The 22538-nt window shown below is 45.8% G+C and overlaps 1 non-coding gene across 1 annotated transcript; it reads right to left on the bottom strand.

Annotated features, from left to right (window-relative positions):
• Positions 1–471: 471 nt before the first annotated feature.
• TRNAA-AGC (transfer RNA alanine (anticodon AGC)) lies at positions 472–544 on the bottom strand. Its single transcript has one exon. It is a non-coding gene; the product is annotated as a tRNA-Ala (tRNA).
• Positions 545–22538: the final 21994 nt, after the last annotated feature.

Genomic DNA, 22538 nt, shown 5'->3' with positions numbered 1-22538 from the left:
GCAAAGCTTGAAGGTTGGGAAAACTTTTTTTTGTCTGATAACCAAAAGGTTGGTGGTTCAAGTCCACCCAGGGATGATTGTACCCTCTTTTTGTTTCAGTTGCATGTCAGAGTTACAGAAAGTCCTACTGTGGCTCTCAACTGAGAGTTTCGGTCGGATGCCCATTTCAAATACCCAACACAAACAAGAGACCCCTCTGAAAATAGATAGAAGACGAGGGCACCGGGAGAGCATTTGTCGACAGGTTGAAACATCATCTATGAGACTAACAAAAGATCCTTCGAGCCGGAATTGAACCAGCGACCTAAGGATTGCTGATTTTCTACTACAGTCCTCCGCTCTACCAGCTGAGCTATCGAAGGCTTGCCGAGCTGGTTGTCGGGTGCTTCCTAAGCTTGCAAATGAGTTACATGAGTAGGGAAACAGAGGAGAATTGTCCCGCTCTTTGAAAAACTCGGCAAACCAAAACTTTGGAGAATACGGGCATCGATCCCGTTACCTCTCGCATGCTAAGCGAGCGCTCTACCATTTGAGCTAATCCCCCTTCTGGCAGTCCATGTTGGGGTCCATGCTGGTCTCCATGTTGGGGTGCCTGATTCACCACAATTGTGATCATCACATACTTTTCAACCTGTAGCTTTAAGCTTTTTTTTTTTTTTTTTTTTTTAAGTGTGGATGTCTTTCTCCCGTAAAAGCAGAAGGAGCGTGGAGCTTACAGGGTGCCGGGTGGTGTAAAAGTATAGGTGAGTCGTTAGTGTACAGAGTGAAGAATTGTGGGAAGAGAAAAGAAATCAGAATGATTTAAATAAGAAAGTCGCAACGTAGAAAAGATGGTCTAGATCCAATGGCCCATTTGGTTGTGGGCCCAAAAGCCTTTGCCTGTGCCACTTTGTTGCAAAGGCGAAAACATGTGGCATGAGAAACTGGGAGGTTGCGTGTATAAAAAGCATAGTCTGAAGGTCGTGAAAATGAGATGGTCAGGGATCGGGGGTCTCTATTCTATTTTTACGAGAAAAACATGTGATTCCGACCGGGGATAATGGCCAAATTGTAACAGGGGGCGTGAGTAAAAGAGAGCACTTAGCAGAGGATGGTTTCGATCCATCGACCTCTGGGTTATGGGCCCAGCACGCTTCCGCTGCGCCACTCTGCTGCCATACCTCCAAAAGAGAGGGGTAGCCTATTACCCGCTGACTGTTGTTAAGACGCTAATGTGGAGGCCATCTCTGTGTTGCAATTTTCCATTTGTTGGCGGCTGTAGTTCCACGCAGTTGTTATGTTTTATCATTCTCTTCTTTTTATTGTGTTGATCAGAAGGTCCTCTAAGAAACATACTCCATTTACCATGTTGTGGCTTTTTTACGACTTTAATCAAAGTGGGGGAGCGTGGTTGTCTCTGTGGCGCAATTGGTTAGCTCGTTCGGCTGTTAACCGGAAGGTTGGTGGTTCAAGCCCACCCAGGGACGGCAGTGTCCTCTTTTTGTTTCAGTTGCATGTTACAGAAAATCCTCTGGTGCCTCTCAACTTAAAGTTTCGGCCAGAAGAGGAGGGCACCGGTTGTAAGACCATTTCAACATGTACAGTGTGAAAAATTTTGAGAAGACAAAAAAATCCCAGTGATTTGGATGACATAGTTGCAATGTAGAAAGAATGGTCCAGAGCCTTTGGCCCTCTTTGGTTGTGGGCCTAAATGTCTTTCCATGCGCCACTCTGTTTCAAAGAAGATGACACATGACATGAGAAACTGGGAGGTTCAAGCAAAGCTTGAAGGTTGGGAAAACTTTTTTTTGTCTGATAACCAAAAGGTTGGTGGTTCAAGTCCACCCAGGGATGATTGTACCCTCTTTTTGTTTCAGTTGCATGTCAGAGTTACAGAAAGTCCTACTGTGGCTCTCAACTGAGAGTTTCGGTCGGATGCCCATTTCAAATACCCAACACAAACAAGAGACCCCTCTGAAAATAGATAGAAGACGAGGGCACCGGGAGAGCATTTGTCGACAGGTTGAAACATCATCTATGAGACTAACAAAAGTTCCTTCGAGCCGGAATTGAACCAGCGACCTAAGGATTGCTGATTTTCTACTACAGTCCTCCGCTCTACCAGCTGAGCTATCGAAGGCTTGCCGAGCTGGTTGTCGGGTGCTTCCTAAGCTTGCAAATGAGTTACATGAGTAGGGAAATAGAGGAGAATTGTCCCGCTCTTTGAAAAACTCGGCAAACCAAAACTTTGGAGAATACGGGCGTCGATCCCGTTACCTCTCGCATGCTAAGCGAGCGCTCTACCATTTGAGCTAATCCCCCTTCTGGCAGTCCATGTTGGGGTCCATGCTGGTCTCCATGTTGGGGTGCCTGATTCACCACAATTGTGATCATCACATACTTTTCAACCTGTAGCTTTAAGCTTTTTTTTTTTTTTTTTTTTTTTTTTTTTTTAAGTGTGGATGTCTTTCTCCCGTAAAAGCAGAAGGAGCGTGGAGCTTACAGGGTGCCGGGTGGTGTAAAAGTATAGGTGAGTCGTTAGTGTACAGAGTGAAGAATTGTGGGAAGAGAAAAGAAATCAGAATGATTTAAATAAGAAAGTCGCAACGTAGAAAAGATGGTCTAGATCCAATGGCCCATTTGGTTGTGGGCCCAAAAGCCTTTGCCTGTGCCACTTTGTTGCAAAGGCGAAAACATGTGGCATGAGAAACTGGGAGGTTGCGTGTATAAAAAGCATAGTCTGAAGGTCGTGAAAATGAGATGGTCAGGGATCGGGGGTCTCTATTCTATTTTTACGAGAAAAACATGTGATTCCGACCGGGGATAATGGCCAAATTGTAACAGGGGGCGTGAGTAAAAGAGAGCACTTAGCAGAGGATGGTTTCGATCCATCGACCTCTGGGTTATGGGCCCAGCACGCTTCCGCTGCGCCACTCTGCTGCCATACCTCCAAAAGAGAGGGGTAGCCTATTACCCGCTGACTGTTGTTAAGACGCTAATGTGGAGGCCATCTCTGTGTTGCAATTTTCCATTTGTTGGCGGCTGTAGTTCCACGCAGTTGTTATGTTTTATCATTCTCTTCTTTTTATTGTGTTGATCAGAAGGTCCTCTAAGAAACATACTCCATTTACCATGTTGTGGCTTTTTTACGACTTTAATCAAAGTGGGGGAGCGTGGTTGTCTCTGTGGCGCAATTGGTTAGCGCGTTCGGCTGTTAACCGGAAGGTTGGTGGTTCAAGCCCACACAGGGACGGCAGTGTCCTCTTTTTGTTTCAGTTGCATGTTACAGAAAATCCTCTGGTGCCTCTCAACTTAAAGTTTCGGCCAGAAGAGGAGGGCACCGGTTGTAAGACCATTTCAACATGTACAGTGTGAAAAATTTTGAGAAGACAAAAAAATCCCAGTGATTTGGATGACATAGTTGCAATGTAGAAAGAATGGTCCAGAGCCTTTGGCCCTCTTTGGTTGTGGGCCTAAATGTCTTTCCATGCGCCACTCTGTTTCAAAGAAGATGACACATGACATGAGAAACTGGGAGGTTCAAGCAAAGCTTGAAGGTTGGGAAAACTTTTTTTTGTCTGATAACCAAAAGGTTGGTGGTTCAAGTCCACCCAGGGATGATTGTACCCTCTTTTTGTTTCAGTTGCATGTCAGAGTTACAGAAAGTCCTACTGTGGCTCTCAACTGAGAGTTTCGGTCGGATGCCCATTTCAAATACCCAACACAAACAAGAGACCCCTCTGAAAATAGATAGAAGACGAGGGCACCGGGAGAGCATTTGTCGACAGGTTGAAACATCATCTATGAGACTAACAAAAGTTCCTTCGAGCCGGAATTGAACCAGCGACCTAAGGATTGCTGATTTTCTACTACAGTCCTCCGCTCTACCAGCTGAGCTATCGAAGGCTTGCCGAGCTGGTTGTCGGGTGCTTCCTAAGCTTGCAAATGAGTTACATGAGTAGGGAAACAGAGGAGAATTGTCCCGCTCTTTGAAAAACTCGGCAAACCAAAACTTTGGAGAATACGGGCGTCGATCCCGTTACCTCTCGCATGCTAAGCGAGCGCTCTACCATTTGAGCTAATCCCCCTTCTGGCAGTCCATGTTGGGGTCCATGCTGGTCTCCATGTTGGGGTGCCTGATTCACCACAATTGTGATCATCACATACTTTTCAACCTGTAGCTTTAAGCTTTTTTTTTTTTTTTTTTTTTTAAGTGTGGATGTCTTTCTCCCGTAAAAGCAGAAGGAGCGTGGAGCTTACAGGGTGCCGGGTGGTGTAAAAGTATAGGTGAGTCGTTAGTGTACAGAGTGAAGAATTGTGGGAAGAGAAAAGAAATCAGAATGATTTAAATAAGAAAGTCGCAACGTAGAAAAGATGGTCTAGATCCAATGGCCCATTTGGTTGTGGGCCCAAAAGCCTTTGCCTGTGCCACTTTGTTGCAAAGGCGAAAACATGTGGCATGAGAAACTGGGAGGTTGCGTGTATAAAAAGCATAGTCTGAAGGTCGTGAAAATGAGATGGTCAGGGATCGGGGGTCTCTATTCTATTTTTACGAGAAAAACATGTGATTCCGACCGGGGATAATGGCCAAATTGTAACAGGGGGCGTGAGTAAAAGAGAGCACTTAGCAGAGGATGGTTTCGATCCATCGACCTCTGGGTTATGGGCCCAGCACGCTTCCGCTGCGCCACTCTGCTGCCATACCTCCAAAAGAGAGGGGTAGCCTATTACCCGCTGACTGTTGTTAAGACGCTAATGTGGAGGCCATCTCTGTGTTGCAATTTTCCATTTGTTGGCGGCTGTAGTTCCACGCAGTTGTTATGTTTTATCATTCTCTTCTTTTTATTGTGTTGATCAGAAGGTCCTCTAAGAAACATACTCCATTTACCATGTTGTGGCTTTTTTACGACTTTAATCAAAGTGGGGGAGCGTGGTTGTCTCTGTGGCGCAATTGGTTAGCGCGTTCGGCTGTTAACCGGAAGGTTGGTGGTTCAAGCCCACCCAGGGACGGCAGTGTCATCTTTTTGTTTCAGTTGCATGTTACAGAAAATCCTCTGGTGCCTCTCAACTTAAAGTTTCGGCCAGAAGAGGAGGGCACCGGTTGTAAGACCATTTCAACATGTACAGTGTGAAAAATTTTGAGAAGACAAAAAAATCCCAGTGATTTGGATGACATAGTTGCAATGTAGAAAGAATGGTCCAGAGCCTTTGGCCCTCTTTGGTTGTGGGCCTAAATGTCTTTCCATGCGCCACTCTGTTTCAAAGAAGATGACACATGACATGAGAAACTGGGAGGTTCAAGCAAAGCTTGAAGGTTGGGAAAACTTTTTTTTGTCTGATAACCAAAAGGTTGGTGGTTCAAGTCCACCCAGGGATGATTGTACCCTCTTTTTGTTTCAGTTGCATGTCAGAGTTACAGAAAGTCCTACTGTGGCTCTCAACTGAGAGTTTCGGTCGGATGCCCATTTCAAATACCCAACACAAACAAGAGACCCCTCTGAAAATAGATAGAAGACGAGGGCACCGGGAGAGCATTTGTCGACAGGTTGAAACATCATCTATGAGACTAACAAAAGTTCCTTCGAGCCGGAATTGAACCAGCGACCTAAGGATTGCTGATTTTCTACTACAGTCCTCCGCTCTACCAGCTGAGCTATCGAAGGCTTGCCGAGCTGGTTGTCGGGTGCTTCCTAAGCTTGCAAATGAGTTACATGAGTAGGGAAACAGAGGAGAATTGTCCCGCTCTTTGAAAAACTCGGCAAACCAAAACTTTGGAGAATACGGGCGTCGATCCCGTTACCTCTCGCATGCTAAGCGAGCGCTCTACCATTTGAGCTAATCCCCCTTCTGGCAGTCCATGTTGGGGTCCATGCTGGTCTCCATGTTGGGGTGCCTGATTCACCACAATTGTGATCATCACATACTTTTCAACCTGTAGCTTTAAGCTTTTTTTTTTTTTTTTTTTTTTAAGTGTGGATGTCTTTCTCCCGTAAAAGCAGAAGGAGCGTGGAGCTTACAGGGTGCCGGGTGGTGTAAAAGTATAGGTGAGTCGTTAGTGTACAGAGTGAAGAATTGTGGGAAGAGAAAAGAAATCAGAATGATTTAAATAAGAAAGTCGCAACGTAGAAAAGATGGTCTAGATCCAATGGCCCATTTGGTTGTGGGCCCAAAAGCCTTTGCCTGTGCCACTTTGTTGCAAAGGCGAAAACATGTGGCATGAGAAACTGGGAGGTTGCGTGTATAAAAAGCATAGTCTGAAGGTCGTGAAAATGAGATGGTCAGGGATCGGGGGTCTCTATTCTATTTTTACGAGAAAAACATGTGATTCCGACCGGGGATAATGGCCAAATTGTAACAGGGGGCGTGAGTAAAAGAGAGCACTTAGCAGAGGATGGTTTCGATCCATCGACCTCTGGGTTATGGGCCCAGCACGCTTCCGCTGCGCCACTCTGCTGCCATACCTCCAAAAGAGAGGGGTAGCCTATTACCCGCTGACTGTTGTTAAGACGCTAATGTGGAGGCCATCTCTGTGTTGCAATTTTCCATTTGTTGGCGGCTGTAGTTCCACGCAGTTGTTATGTTTTATCATTCCCTTCTTTTTATTGTGTTGATCAGAAGGTCCTCTAAGAAACATACTCCATTTACCATGTTGTGGCTTTTTTACGACTTTAATCAAAGTGGGGGAGCGTGGTTGTCTCTGTGGCGCAATTGGTTAGCGCGTTCGGCTGTTAACCGGAAGGTTGGTGGTTCAAGCCCACCCAGGGACGGCAGTGTCCTCTTTTTGTTTCAGTTGCATGTTACAGAAAATCCTCTGGTGCCTCTCAACTTAAAGTTTCGGCCAGAAGAGGAGGGCACCGGTTGTAAGACCATTTCAACATGTACAGTGTGAAAAATTTTGAGAAGACAAAAAAATCCCAGTGATTTGGATGACATAGTTGCAATGTAGAAAGAATGGTCCAGAGCCTTTGGCCCTCTTTGGTTGTGGGCCTAAATGTCTTTCCATGCGCCACTCTGTTTCAAAGAAGATGACACATGACATGAGAAACTGGGAGGTTCAAGCAAAGCTTGAAGGTTGGGAAAACTTTTTTTTGTCTGATAACCAAAAGGTTGGTGGTTCAAGTCCACCCAGGGATGATTGTACCCTCTTTTTGTTTCAGTTGCATGTCAGAGTTACAGAAAGTCCTACTGTGGCTCTCAACTGAGAGTTTCGGTCGGATGCCCATTTCAAATACCCAACACAAACAAGAGACCCCTCTGAAAATAGATAGAAGACGAGGGCACCGGGAGAGCATTTGTCGACAGGTTGAAACATCATCTATGAGACTAACAAAAGTTCCTTCGAGCCGGAATTGAACCAGCGACCTAAGGATTGCTGATTTTCTACTACAGTCCTCCGCTCTACCAGCTGAGCTATCGAAGGCTTGCCGAGCTGGTTGTCGGGTGCTTCCTAAGCTTGCAAATGAGTTACATGAGTAGGGAAACAGAGGAGAATTGTCCCGCTCTTTGAAAAACTCGGCAAACCAAAACTTTGGAGAATACGGGCGTCGATCCCGTTACCTCTCGCATGCTAAGCGAGCGCTCTACCATTTGAGCTAATCCCCCTTCTGGCAGTCCATGTTGGGGTCCATGCTGGTCTCCATGTTGGGGTGCCTGATTCACCACAATTGTGATCATCACATACTTTTCAACCTGTAGCTTTAAGCTTTTTTTTTTTTTTTAAGTGTGGATGTCTTTCTCCCGTAAAAGCAGAAGGAGCGTGGAGCTTACAGGGTGCCGGGTGGTGTAAAAGTATAGGTGAGTCGTTAGTGTACAGAGTGAAGAATTGTGGGAAGAGAAAAGAAATCAGAATGATTTAAATAAGAAAGTCGCAACGTAGAAAAGATGGTCTAGATCCAATGGCCCATTTGGTTGTGGGCCCAAAAGCCTTTGCCTGTGCCACTTTGTTGCAAAGGCGAAAACATGTGGCATGAGAAACTGGGAGGTTGCGTGTATAAAAAGCATAGTCTGAAGGTCGTGAAAATGAGATGGTCAGGGATCGGGGGTCTCTATTCTATTTTTACGAGAAAAACATGTGATTCCGACCGGGGATAATGGCCAAATTGTAACAGGGGGCGTGAGTAAAAGAGAGCACTTAGCAGAGGATGGTTTCGATCCATCGACCTCTGGGTTATGGGCCCAGCACGCTTCCGCTGCGCCACTCTGCTGCCATACCTCCAAAAGAGAGGGGTAGCCTATTACCCGCTGACTGTTGTTAAGACGCTAATGTGGAGGCCATCTCTGTGTTGCAATTGTCCATTTGTTGGCGGCTGTAGTTCCACGCAGTTGTTATGTTTTATCATTCTCTTCTTTTTATTGTGTTGATCAGAAGGTCCTCTAAGAAACATACTCCATTTACCATGTTGTGGCTTTTTTACGACTTTAATCAAAGTGGGGGAGCGTGGTTGTCTCTGTGGCGCAATTGGTTAGCGCGTTCGCCTGTTAACCGGAAGGATGGTGGTTCAAGCCCACCCAGGGACGGCAGTGTCCTCTTTTTGTTTCAGTTGCATGTTACAGAAAATCCTCTGGTGCCTCTCAACTTAAAGTTTCGGCCAGAAGAGGAGGGCACCGGTTGTAAGACCATTTCAACATGTACAGTGTGAAAAATTTTGAGAAGAGAAAAAAATCCCAGTGATTTGGATGACATAGTTGCAATGTAGAAAGAATGGTCCAGAGCCTTTGGCCCTCTTTGGTTGTGGGCCTAAATGTCTTTCCATGCGCCACTCTGTTTCAAAGAAGATGACACATGACATGAGAAACTGGGAGGTTCAAGCAAAGCTTGAAGGTTGTGAAAACTTTTTTTTGTCTGATAACCAAAAGGTTGGTGGTTCAAGCCCACCCAGGGATGATTGTACCCTCTTTTTGTTTCAGTTGCATGTCAGAGTTACAGAAAGTCCTACTGTGGCTCTCAACTGAGAGTTTCGGTCGGATGCCCATTTCAAATACCCAACACAAACAAGAGACCCCTCTGAAAATAGATAGAAGACGAGGGCACCGGGAGAGCATTTGTCGACAGGTTGAAACATCATCTATGAGACTAACAAAAGTTCCTTCGAGCCGGAATTGAACCAGCGACCTAAGGATTGCTGATTTTCTACTACAGTCCTCCGCTCTACCAGCTGAGCTATCGAAGGCTTGCCGAGCCGGTTGTCGGGTGCTTCCTAAGCTTGCAAATGAGTTACATGAGTAGGGAAACAGAGGAGAATTGTCCCGCTCTTTGAAAAACTCGGCAAACCAAAACTTTGGAGAATACGGGCGTCGATCCCGTTACCTCTCGCATGCTAAGCGAGCACTCTACCATTTGAGCTAATCCCCCTTCTGGCAGTCCATGTTGGGGTCCATGCTGGTCTCCATGTTGGGGTGCCTGATTCACCACAATTGTGATCATCACATACTTTTCAACCTGTAGCTTTAAGCTTTTTTTTTTTTTTTTTTTTTTAAGTGTGGATGTCTTTCTCCCGTAAAAGCAGAAGGAGCGTGGAGCTTACAGGGTGCCGGGTGGTGTAAAAGTATAGGTGAGTCGTTAGTGTACAGAGTGAAGAATTGTGGGAAGAGAAAAGAAATCAGAATGATTTAAATAAGAAAGTCGCAACGTAGAAAAGATGGTCTAGATCCAATGGCCCATTTGGTTGTGGGCCCAAAAGCCTTTGCCTGTGCCACTTTGTTGCAAAGGCGAAAACATGTGGCATGAGAAACTGGGAGGTTGCGTGTATAAAAAGCATAGTCTGAAGGTCGTGAAAATGAGATGGTCAGGGATCGGGGGTCTCTATTCTATTTTTACGAGAAAAACATGTGATTCCGACCGGGGATAATGGCCAAATTGTAACAGGGGGCGTGAGTAAAAGAGAGCACTTAGCAGAGGATGGTTTCGATCCATCGACCTCTGGGTTATGGGCCCAGCACGCTTCCGCTGCGCCACTCTGCTGCCATACCTCCAAACGAGAGGGGTAGCCTATTACCCGCTGACTGTTGTTAAGACGCTAATGTGGAGGCCATCTCTGTGTTGCAATTGTCCATTTGTTGGCGGCTGTAGTTCCACGCAGTTGTTATGTTTTATCATTCTCTTCTTTTTATTGTGTTGATCAGAAGGTCCTCTAAGAAACATACTCCATTTACCATGTTGTGGCTTTTTTACGACTTTAATCAAAGTGGGGGAGCGTGGTTGTCTCTGTGGCGCAATTGGTTAGCGCGTTCGCCTGTTAACCGGAAGGATGGTGGTTCAAGCCCACCCAGGGACGGCAGTGTCCTCTTTTTGTTTCAGTTGCATGTTACAGAAAATCCTCTGGTGCCTCTCAACTTAAAGTTTCGGCCAGAAGAGGAGGGCACCGGTTGTAAGACCATTTCAACATGTACAGTGTGAAAAATTTTGAGAAGAGAAAAAAATCCCAGTGATTTGGATGACATAGTTGCAATGTAGAAAGAATGGTCCAGAGCCTTTGGCCCTCTTTGGTTGTGGGCCTAAATGTCTTTCCATGCGCCACTCTGTTTCAAAGAAGATGACACATGACATGAGAAACTGGGAGGTTCAAGCAAAGCTTGAAGGTTGTGAAAACTTTTTTTTGTCTGATAACCAAAAGGTTGGTGGTTCAAGCCCACCCAGGGATGATTGTACCCTCTTTTTGTTTCAGTTGCATGTCAGAGTTACAGAAAGTCCTACTGTGGCTCTCAACTGAGAGTTTCGGTCGGATGCCCATTTCAAATACCCAACACAAACAAGAGACCCCTCTGAAAATAGATAGAAGACGAGGGCACCGGGAGAGCATTTGTCGACAGGTTGAAACATCATCTATGAGACTAACAAAAGTTCCTTCGAGCCGGAATTGAACCAGCGACCTAAGGATTGCTGATTTTCTACTACAGTCCTCCGCTCTACCAGCTGAGCTATCGAAGGCTTGCCGAGCCGGTTGTCGGGTGCTTCCTAAGCTTGCAAATGAGTTACATGAGTAGGGAAACAGAGGAGAATTGTCCCGCTCTTTGAAAAACTCGGCAAACCAAAACTTTGGAGAATACGGGCGTCGATCCCGTTACCTCTCGCATGCTAAGCGAGCACTCTACCATTTGAGCTAATCCCCCTTCTGGCAGTCCATGTTGGGGTCCATGCTGGTCTCCATGTTGGGGTGCCTGATTCACCACAATTGTGATCATCACATACTTTTCAACCTGTAGCTTTAAGCTTTTTTTTTTTTTTTTTTTTTTTAAGTGTGGATGTCTTTCTCCCGTAAAAGCAGAAGGAGCGTGGAGCTTACAGGGTGCCGGGTGGTGTAAAAGTATAGGTGAGTCGTTAGTGTACAGAGTGAAGAATTGTGGGAAGAGAAAAGAAATCAGAATGATTTAAATAAGAAAGTCGCAACGTAGAAAAGATGGTCTAGATCCAATGGCCCATTTGGTTGTGGGCCCAAAAGCCTTTGCCTGTGCCACTTTGTTGCAAAGGCGAAAACATGTGGCATGAGAAACTGGGAGGTTGCGTGTATAAAAAGCATAGTCTGAAGGTCGTGAAAATGAGATGGTCAGGGATCGGGGGTCTCTATTCTATTTTTACGAGAAAAACATGTGATTCCGACCGGGGATAATGGCCAAATTGTAACAGGGGGCGTGAGTAAAAGAGAGCACTTAGCAGAGGATGGTTTCGATCCATCGACCTCTGGGTTATGGGCCCAGCACGCTTCCGCTGCGCCACTCTGCTGCCATACCTCCAAAAGAGAGGGGTAGCCTATTACCCGCTGACTGTTGTTAAGACGCTAATGTGGAGGCCATCTCTGTGTTGCAATTTTCCATTTGTTGGCGGCTGTAGTTCCACGCAGTTGTTATGTTTTATCATTCTCTTCTTTTTATTGTGTTGATCAGAAGGTCCTCTAAGAAACATACTCCATTTACCATGTTGTGGCTTTTTTACGACTTTAATCAAAGTGGGGGAGCGTGGTTGTCTCTGTGGCGCAATTGGTTAGCGCGTTCGGCTGTTAACCGGAAGGTTGGTGGTTCAAGCCCACCCAGGGACGGCGGTGTCCTCTTTTTGTTTCAGTTGCATGTTACAGAAAATCCTCTGGTGCCTCTCAACTTAAAGTTTCGGCCAGAAGAGGAGGGCACCGGTTGTAAGACCATTTCAACATGTACAGTGTGAAAAATTTTGAGAAGACAAAAAAATCCCAGTGATTTGGATGACATAGTTGCAATGTAGAAAGAATGGTCCAGAGCCTTTGGCCCTCTTTGGTTGTGGGCCTAAATGTCTTTCCATGCGCCACTCTGTTTCAAAGAAGATGACACATGACATGAGAAACTGGGAGGTTCAAGCAAAGCTTGAAGGTTGGGAAAACTTTTTTTTGTCTGATAACCAAAAGGTTGGTGGTTCAAGTCCACCCAGGGATGATTGTACCCTCTTTTTGTTTCAGTTGCATGTCAGAGTTACAGAAAGTCCTACTGTGGCTCTCAACTGAGAGTTTCGGTCGGATGCCCATTTCAAATACCCAACACAAACAAGAGACCCCTCTGAAAATAGATAGAAGACGAGGGCACCGGGAGAGCATTTGTCGACAGGTTGAAACATCATCTATGAGACTAACAAAAGTTCCTTCGAGCCGGAATTGAACCAGCGACCTAAGGATTGCTGATTTTCTACTACAGTCCTCCGCTCTACCAGCTGAGCTATCGAAGGCTTGCCGAGCTGGTTGTCGGGTGCTTCCTAAGCTTGCAAATGAGTTACATGAGTAGGGAAACAGAGGAGAATTGTCCCGCTCTTTGAAAAACTCGGCAAACCAAAACTTTGGAGAATACGGGCGTCGATCCCGTTACCTCTCGCATGCTAAGCGAGCGCTCTACCATTTGAGCTAATCCCCCTTCTGGCAGTCCATGTTGGGGTCCATGCTGGTCTCCATGTTGGGGTGCCTGATTCACCACAATTGTGATCATCACATACTTTTCAACCTGTAGCTTTAAGCTTTTTTTTTTTTTTTTTTTTTTAAGTGTGGATGTCTTTCTCCCGTAAAAGCAGAAGGAGCGTGGAGCTTACAGGGTGCCGGGTGGCGTAAAAGTATAGGTGAGTCGTTAGTGTACAGAGTGAAGAATTGTGGGAAGAGAAAAGAAATCAGAATGATTTAAATAAGAAAGTCGCAACGTAGAAAAGATGGTCTAGATCCAATGGCCCATTTGGTTGTGGGCCCAAAAGCCTTTGCCTGTGCCACTATGTTGCAAAGGCGAAAACATGTGGCATGAGAAACTGGGAGGTTGCGTGTATAAAAAGCATAGTCTGAAGGTCGTGAAAATGAGATGGTCAGGGATCGGGGGTCTCTATTCTATTTTTACGAGAAAAACATGTGATTCCGACCGGGGATAATGGCCAAATTGTAACAGGGGGCGTGAGTAAAAGAGAGCACTTAGCAGAGGATGGTTTCGATCCATCGACCTCTGGGTTATGGGCCCAGCACGCTTCCGCTGCGCCACTCTGCTGCCATACCTCCAAAAGAGAGGGGTAGCCTATTACCCGCTGACTGTTGTTAAGACGCTAATGTGGAGGCCATCTCTGTGTTGCAATTTTCCATTTGTTGGCGGCTGTAGTTCCACGCAGTTGTTATGTTTTATCATTCTCTTCTTTTTATTGTGTTGATCAGAAGGTCCTCTAAGAAACATACTCCATTTACCATGTTGTGGCTTTTTTACGACTTTAATCAAAGTGGGGGAGCGTGGTTGTCTCTGTGGCGCAATTGGTTAGCGCGTTCGGCTGTTAACCGGAAGGTTGGTGGTTCAAGCCCACCCAGGGACGGCAGTGTCCTCTTTTTGTTTCAGTTGCATGTTACAGAAAATCCTCTGGTGCCTCTCAACTTAAAGTTTCGGCCAGAAGAGGAGGGCACCGGTTGTAAGACCATTTCAACATGTACAGTGTGAAAAATTTTGAGAAGACAAAAAAATCCCAGTGATTTGGATGACATAGTTGCAATGTAGAAAGAATGGTCCAGAGCCTTTGGCCCTCTTTGGTTGTGGGCCTAAATGTCTTTCCATGCGCCACTCTGTTTCAAAGAAGATGACACATGACATGAGAAACTGGGAGGTTCAAGCAAAGCTTGAAGGTTGGGAAAACTTTTTTTTGTCTGATAACCAAAAGGTTGGTGGTTCAAGTCCACCCAGGGATGATTGTACCCTCTTTTTGTTTCAGTTGCAGGTCAGAGTTACAGAAAGTCCTACTGTGGCTCTCAACTGAGAGTTTCGGTCGGATGCCCATTTCAAATACCCAACACAAACAAGAGACCCCTCTGAAAATAGATAGAAGACGAGGGCACCGGGAGAGCATTTGTCGACAGGTTGAAACATCATCTATGAGACTAACAAAAGTTCCTTCGAGCCGGAATTGAACCAGCGACCTAAGGATTGCTGATTTTCTACTACAGTCCTCCGCTCTACCAGCTGAGCTATCGAAGGCTTGCCGAGCTGGTTGTCGGGTGCTTCCTAAGCTTGCAAATGAGTTACATGAGTAGGGAAACAGAGGAGAATTGTCCCGCTCTTTGAAAAACTCGGCAAACCAAAACTTTGGAGAATACGGGCGTCGATCCCGTTACCTCTCGCATGCTAAGCGAGCGCTCTACCATTTGAGCTAATCCCCCTTCTGGCAGTTCATGTTGGGGTCCATGCTGGTCTCCATGTTGGGGTGCCTGATTCACCACAATTGTGATCATCACATACTTTTCAACCTGTAGCTTTAAGCTTTTTTTTTTTTTTTTTTTTTTAAGTGTGGATGTCTTTCTCCCGTAAAAGCAGAAGGAGCGTGGAGCTTACAGGGTGCCGGGTGGTGTAAAAGTATAGGTGAGTCGTTAGTGTACAGAGTGAAGAATTGTGGGAAGAGAAAAGAAATCAGAATGATTTAAATAAGAAAGTCGCAACGTAGAAAAGATGGTCTAGATCCAATGGCCCATTTGGTTGTGGGCCCAAAAGCCTTTGCCTGTGCCACTATGTTGCAAAGGCGAAAACATGTGGCATGAGAAACTGGGAGGTTGCGTGTATAAAAAGCATAGTCTGAAGGTCGTGAAAATGAGATGGTCAGGGATCGGGGGTCTCTATTCTATTTTTACGAGAAAAACATGTGATTCCGACCGGGGATAATGGCCAAATTGTAACAGGGGGCGTGAGTAAAAGAGAGCACTTAGCAGAGGATGGTTTCGATCCATCGACCTCTGGGTTATGGGCCCAGCACGCTTCCGCTGCGCCACTCTGCTGCCATACCTCCAAAAGAGAGGGGTAGCCTATTACCCGCTGACTGTTGTTAAGACGCTAATGTGGAGGCCATCTCTGTGTTGCAATTGTCCATTTGTTGGCGGCTGTAGTTCCACGCAGTTGTTATGTTTTATCATTCTCTTCTTTTTATTGTGTTGATCAGAAGGTCCTCTAAGAAACATACTCCATTTACCATGTTGTGGCTTTTTTACGACTTTAATCAAAGTGGGGGAGCGTGGTTGTCTCTGTGGCGCAATTGGTTAGCGCGTTCGGCTGTTAACCGGAAGGTTGGTGGTTCAAGCCCACCCAGGGACGGCAGTGTCCTCTTTTTGTCTCAGTTGCATGTTACAGAAAATCCTCTGGTGCCTCTCAACTTAAAGTTTCGGCCAGAAGAGGAGGGCACCGGTTGTAAGACCATTTCAACATGTACAGTGTGAAAAATTTTGAGAAGAGAAAAAAATCCCAGTGATTTGGATGACATAGTTGCAATGTAGAAAGAATGGTCCAGAGCCTTTGGCCCTCTTTGGTTGTGGGCCTAAATGTCTTTCCATGCGCCACTCTGTTTCAAAGAAGATGACACATGACATGAGAAACTGGGAGGTTCAAGCAAAGCTTGAAGGTTGTGAAAACTTTTTTTTGTCTGATAACCAAAAGGTTGGTGGTTCAAGCCCACCCAGGGATGATTGTACCCTCTTTTTGTTTCAGTTGCATGTCAGAGTTACAGAAAGTCCTACTGTGGCTCTCAACTGAGAGTTTCGGTCGGATGCCCATTTCAAATACCCAACACAAACAAGAGACCCCTCTGAAAATAGATAGAAGACGAGGGCACCGGGAGAGCATTTGTCGACAGGTTGAAACATCATCTATGAGACTAACAAAAGTTCCTTCGAGCCGGAATTGAACCAGCGACCTAAGGATTGCTGATTTTCTACTACAGTCCTCCGCTCTACCAGCTGAGCTATCGAAGGCTTGCCGAGCCGGTTGTCGGGTGCTTCCTAAGCTTGCAAATGAGTTACATGAGTAGGGAAACAGAGGATAATTGTCCCGCTCTTTGAAAAACTCGGCAAACCAAAACTTTGGAGAATACGGGCGTCGATCCCGTTACCTCTCGCATGCTAAGCGAGCGCTCTACCATTTGAGCTAATCCCCCTTCTGGCAGTCCATGTTAGGGTCCATGCTGGTCTCCATGTTGGGGTGCCTGATTCACCACAATTGTGATCATCACATACTTTTCAACCTGTAGCTTTAAGCTTTTTTTTTTTTTTCAAGTGTGGATGTCTTTCTCCCGTAAAAGCAGAAGGAGCGTGGAGCTTACAGGGTGCCGGGTGGTGTAAAAGTATAGGTGAGTCGTTAGTGTACAGAGTGAAGAATTGTGGGAAGAGAAAAGAAATCAGAATGATTTAAATAAGAAAGTCGCAACGTAGAAAAGATGGTCTAGATCCAATGGCCCATTTGGTTGTGGGCCCAAAAGCCTTTGCCTGTGCCACTTTGTTGCAAAGGCGAAAACATGTGGCATGAGAAACTGGGAGGTTGCGTGTATAAAAAGCATAGTCTGAAGGTCGTGAAAATGAGATGGTCAGGGATCGGGGGTCTCTATTCTATTTTTACGAGAAAAACATGTGATTCCGACCGGGGATAATGGCCAAATTGTAACAGGGGGCGTGAGTAAAAGAGAGCACTTAGCAGAGGATGGTTTCGATCCATCGACCTCTGGGTTATGGGCCCAGCACGCTTCCGCTGCGCCACTCTGCTGCCATACCTCCAAAAGAGAGGGGTAGCCTATTACCCGCTGACTGTTGTTAAGACGCTAATGTGGAGGCCATCTCTGTGTTGCAATTTTCTATTTGTTGGCGGCTGTAGTTCCACGCAGTTGTTATGTTTTATCATTCTCTTCTTTTTATTGTGTTGATCAGAAGGTCCTCTAAGAAACATACTCCATTTACCATGTTGTGGCTTTTTTACGACTTTAATCAAAGTGGGGGAGCGTGGTTGTCTCTGTGGCGCAATTGGTTAGCGCGTTCGGCTGTTAACCGGAAGGTTGGTGGTTCAAGCCCACCCAGGGACGGCAGTGTCCTCTTTTTGTTTCAGTTGCATGTTACAGAAAATCCTCTGGTGCCTCTCAACTTAAAGTTTCGGCCAGAAGAGGAGGGCACCGGTTGTAAGACCATTTCAACATGTACAGTGTGAAAAATTTTGAGAAGACAAAAAAATCCCAGTGATTTGGATGACATAGTTGCAATGTAGAAAGAATGGTCCAGAGCCTTTGGCCCTCTTTGGTTGTGGGCCTAAATGTCTTTCCATGCGCCACTCTGTTTCAAAGAAGATGACACATGACATGAGAAACTGGGAGGTTCAAGCAAAGCTTGAAGGTTGGGAAAACTTTTTTTTGTCTGATAACCAAAAGGTTGGTGGTTCAAGTCCACCCAGGGATGATTGTACCCTCTTTTTGTTTCAGTTGCATGTCAGAGTTACAGAAAGTCCTACTGTGGCTCTCAACTGAGAGTTTCGGTCGGATGCCCATTTCAAATACCCAACACAAACAAGAGACCCCTCTGAAAATAGATAGAAGACGAGGGCACCGGGAGAGCATTTGTCGACAGGTTGAAACATCATCTATGAGACTAACAAAAGTTCCTTCGAGCCGGAATTGAACCAGCGACCTAAGGATTGCTGATTTTCTACTACAGTCCTCCGCTCTACCAGCTGAGCTATCGAAGGCTTGCCGAGCTGGTTGTCGGGTGCTTCCTAAGCTTGCAAATGAGTTACATGAGTAGGGAAACAGAGGAGAATTGTCCCGCTCTTTGAAAAACTCGGCAAACCAAAACTTTGGAGAATACGGGCGTCGATCCCGTTACCTCTCGCATGCTAAGCGAGCGCTCTACCATTTGAGCTAATCCCCCTTCTGGCAGTCCATGTTGGGGTCCATGCTGGTCTCCATGTTGGGGTGCCTGATTCACCACAATTGTGATCATCACATACTTTTCAACCTGTAGCTTTAAGCTTTTTTTTTTTTTTTTTTTTTTTTTTTAAGTGTGGATGTCTTTCTCCCGTAAAAGCAGAAGGAGCGTGGAGCTTACAGGGTGCCGGGTGGTGTAAAAGTATAGGTGAGTCGTTAGTGTACAGAGTGAAGAATTGTGGGAAGAGAAAAGAAATCAGAATGATTTAAATAAGAAAGTCGCAACGTAGAAAAGATGGTCTAGATCCAATGGCCCATTTGGTTGTGGGCCCAAAAGCCTTTGCCTGTGCCACTTTGTTGCAAAGGCGAAAACATGTGGCATGAGAAACTGGGAGGTTGCGTGTATAAAAAGCATAGTCTGAAGGTCGTGAAAATGAGATGGTCAGGGATCGGGGGTCTCTATTCTATTTTTACGAGAAAAACATGTGATTCCGACCGGGGATAATGGCCAAATTGTAACAGGGGGCGTGAGTAAAAGAGAGCACTTAGCAGAGGATGGTTTCGATCCATCGACCTCTGGGTTATGGGCCCAGCACGCTTCCGCTGCGCCACTCTGCTGCCATACCTCCAAAAGAGAGGGGTAGCCTATTACCCGCTGACTGTTGTTAAGACGCTAATGTGGAGGCCATCTCTGTGTTGCAATTGTCCATTTGTTGGCGGCTGTAGTTCCACGCAGTTGTTATGTTTTATCATTCTCTTCTTTTTATTGTGTTGATCAGAAGGTCCTCTAAGAAACATACTCCATTTACCATGTTGTGGCTTTTTTACGACTTTAATCAAAGTGGGGGAGCGTGGTTGTCTCTGTGGCGCAATTGGTTAGCGCGTTCGGCTGTTAACCGGAAGGTTGGTGGTTCAAGCCCACCCAGGGACGGCAGTGTCCTCTTTTTGTTTCAGTTGCATGTTACAGAAAATCCTCTGGTGCCTCTCAACTTAAAGTTTCGGCCAGAAGAGGAGGGCACCGGTTGTAAGACCATTTCAACATGTACAGTGTGAAAAATTTTGAGAAGAGAAAAAAATCCCAGTGATTTGGATGACATAGTTGCAATGTAGAAAGAATGGTCCAGAGCCTTTGGCCCTCTTTGGTTGTGGGCCTAAATGTCTTTCCATGCGCCACTCTGTTTCAAAGAAGATGACACATGACATGAGAAACTGGGAGGTTCAAGCAAAGCTTGAAGGTTGTGAAAACTTTTTTTTGTCTGATAACCAAAAGGTTGGTGGTTCAAGCCCACCCAGGGATGATTGTACCCTCTTTTTGTTTCAGTTGCATGTCAGAGTTACAGAAAGTCCTACTGTGGCTCTCAACTGAGAGTTTCGGTCGGATGCCCATTTCAAATACCCAACACAAACAAGAGACCCCTCTGAAAATAGATAGAAGACGAGGGCACCGGGAGAGCATTTGTCGACAGGTTGAAACATCATCTATGAGACTAACAAAAGTTCCTTCGAGCCGGAATTGAACCAGCGACCTAAGGATTGCTGATTTTCTACTACAGTCCTCCGCTCTACCAGCTGAGCTATCGAAGGCTTGCCGAGCCGGTTGTCGGGTGCTTCCTAAGCTTGCAAATGAGTTACATGAGTAGGGAAACAGAGGAGAATTGTCCCGCTCTTTGAAAAACTCGGCAAACCAAAACTTTGGAGAATACGGGCGTCGATCCCGTTACCTCTCGCATGCTAAGCGAGCACTCTACCATTTGAGCTAATCCCCCTTCTGGCAGTCCATGTTGGGGTCCATGCTGGTCTCCATGTTGGGGTGCCTGATTCACCACAATTGTGATCATCACATACTTTTCAACCTGTAGCTTTAAGCTTTTTTTTTTTTTTTTTTTTTTAAGTGTGGATGTCTTTCTCCCGTAAAAGCAGAAGGAGCGTGGAGCTTACAGGGTGCCGGGTGGTGTAAAAGTATAGGTGAGTCGTTAGTGTACAGAGTGAAGAATTGTGGGAAGAGAAAAGAAATCAGAATGATTTAAATAAGAAAGTCGCAACGTAGAAAAGATGGTCTAGATCCAATGGCCCATTTGGTTGTGGGCCCAAAAGCCTTTGCCTGTGCCACTTTGTTGCAAAGGCGAAAACATGTGGCATGAGAAACTGGGAGGTTGCGTGTATAAAAAGCATAGTCTGAAGGTCGTGAAAATGAGATGGTCAGGGATCGGGGGTCTCTATTCTATTTTTACGAGAAAAACATGTGATTCCGACCGGGGATAATGGCCAAATTGTAACAGGGGGCGTGAGTAAAAGAGAGCACTTAGCAGAGGATGGTTTCGATCCATCGACCTCTGGGTTATGGGCCCAGCACGCTTCCGCTGCGCCACTCTGCTGCCATACCTCCAAACGAGAGGGGTAGCCTATTACCCGCTGACTGTTGTTAAGACGCTAATGTGGAGGCCATCTCTGTGTTGCAATTGTCCATTTGTTGGCGGCTGTAGTTCCACGCAGTTGTTATGTTTTATCATTCTCTTCTTTTTATTGTGTTGATCAGAAGGTCCTCTAAGAAACATACTCCATTTACCATGTTGTGGCTTTTTTACGACTTTAATCAAAGTGGGGGAGCGTGGTTGTCTCTGTGGCGCAATTGGTTAGCGCGTTCGCCTGTTAACCGGAAGGATGGTGGTTCAAGCCCACCCAGGGACGGCAGTGTCCTCTTTTTGTTTCAGTTGCATGTTACAGAAAATCCTCTGGTGCCTCTCAACTTAAAGTTTCGGCCAGAAGAGGAGGGCACCGGTTGTAAGACCATTTCAACATGTACAGTGTGAAAAATTTTGAGAAGAGAAAAAAATCCCAGTGATTTGGATGACATAGTTGCAATGTAGAAAGAATGGTCCAGAGCCTTTGGCCCTCTTTGGTTGTGGGCCTAAATGTCTTTCCATGCGCCACTCTGTTTCAAAGAAGATGACACATGACATGAGAAACTGGGAGGTTCAAGCAAAGCTTGAAGGTTGTGAAAACTTTTTTTTGTCTGATAACCAAAAGGTTGGTGGTTCAAGCCCACCCAGGGATGATTGTACCCTCTTTTTGTTTCAGTTGCATGTCAGAGTTACAGAAAGTCCTACTGTGGCTCTCAACTGAGAGTTTCGGTCGGATGCCCATTTCAAATACCCAACACAAACAAGAGACCCCTCTGAAAATAGATAGAAGACGAGGGCACCGGGAGAGCATTTGTCGACAGGTTGAAACATCATCTATGAGACTAACAAAAGTTCCTTCGAGCCGGAATTGAACCAGCGACCTAAGGATTGCTGATTTTCTACTACAGTCCTCCGCTCTACCAGCTGAGCTATCGAAGGCTTGCCGAGCCGGTTGTCGGGTGCTTCCTAAGCTTGCAAATGAGTTACATGAGTAGGGAAACAGAGGAGAATTGTCCCGCTCTTTGAAAAACTCGGCAAACCAAAACTTTGGAGAATACGGGCGTCGATCCCGTTACCTCTCGCATGCTAAGCGAGCACTCTACCATTTGAGCTAATCCCCCTTCTGGCAGTCCATGTTGGGGTCCATGCTGGTCTCCATGTTGGGGTGCCTGATTCACCACAATTGTGATCATCACATACTTTTCAACCTGTAGCTTTAAGCTTTTTTTTTTTTTTTTTTTTTTAAGTGTGGATGTCTTTCTCCCGTAAAAGCAGAAGGAGCGTGGAGCTTACAGGGTGCCGGGTGGTGTAAAAGTATAGGTGAGTCGTTAGTGTACAGAGTGAAGAATTGTGGGAAGAGAAAAGAAATCAGAATGATTTAAATAAGAAAGTCGCAACGTAGAAAAGATGGTCTAGATCCAATGGCCCATTTGGTTGTGGGCCCAAAAGCCTTTGCCTGTGCCACTTTGTTGCAAAGGCGAAAACATGTGGCATGAGAAACTGGGAGGTTGCGTGTATAAAAAGCATAGTCTGAAGGTCGTGAAAATGAGATGGTCAGGGATCGGGGGTCTCTATTCTATTTTTACGAGAAAAACATGTGATTCCGACCGGGGATAATGGCCAAATTGTAACAGGGGGCGTGAGTAAAAGAGAGCACTTAGCAGAGGATGGTTTCGATCCATCGACCTCTGGGTTATGGGCCCAGCACGCTTCCGCTGCGCCACTCTGCTGCCATACCTCCAAAAGAGAGGGGTAGCCTATTACCCGCTGACTGTTGTTAAGACGCTAATGTGGAGGCCATCTCTGTGTTGCAATTTTCCATTTGTTGGCGGCTGTAGTTCCACGCAGTTGTTATGTTTTATCATTCTCTTCTTTTTATTGTGTTGATCAGAAGGTCCTCTAAGAAACATACTCCATTTACCATGTTGTGGCTTTTTTACGACTTTAATCAAAGTGGGGGAGCGTGGTTGTCTCTGTGGCGCAATTGGTTAGCGCGTTCGGCTGTTAACCGGAAGGTTGGTGGTTCAAGC

This window comes from Rhinoderma darwinii (genome assembly GCF_050947455.1).
Source record: "Rhinoderma darwinii isolate aRhiDar2 chromosome 4 unlocalized genomic scaffold, aRhiDar2.hap1 SUPER_4_unloc_11, whole genome shotgun sequence".
NCBI classification, from domain to species: domain Eukaryota; kingdom Metazoa; phylum Chordata; class Amphibia; order Anura; family Rhinodermatidae; genus Rhinoderma; species Rhinoderma darwinii.
The sequence above is the reverse complement of the archived record's forward strand: the minus strand, read 5'-3'. Positions and strand labels throughout refer to the sequence as shown.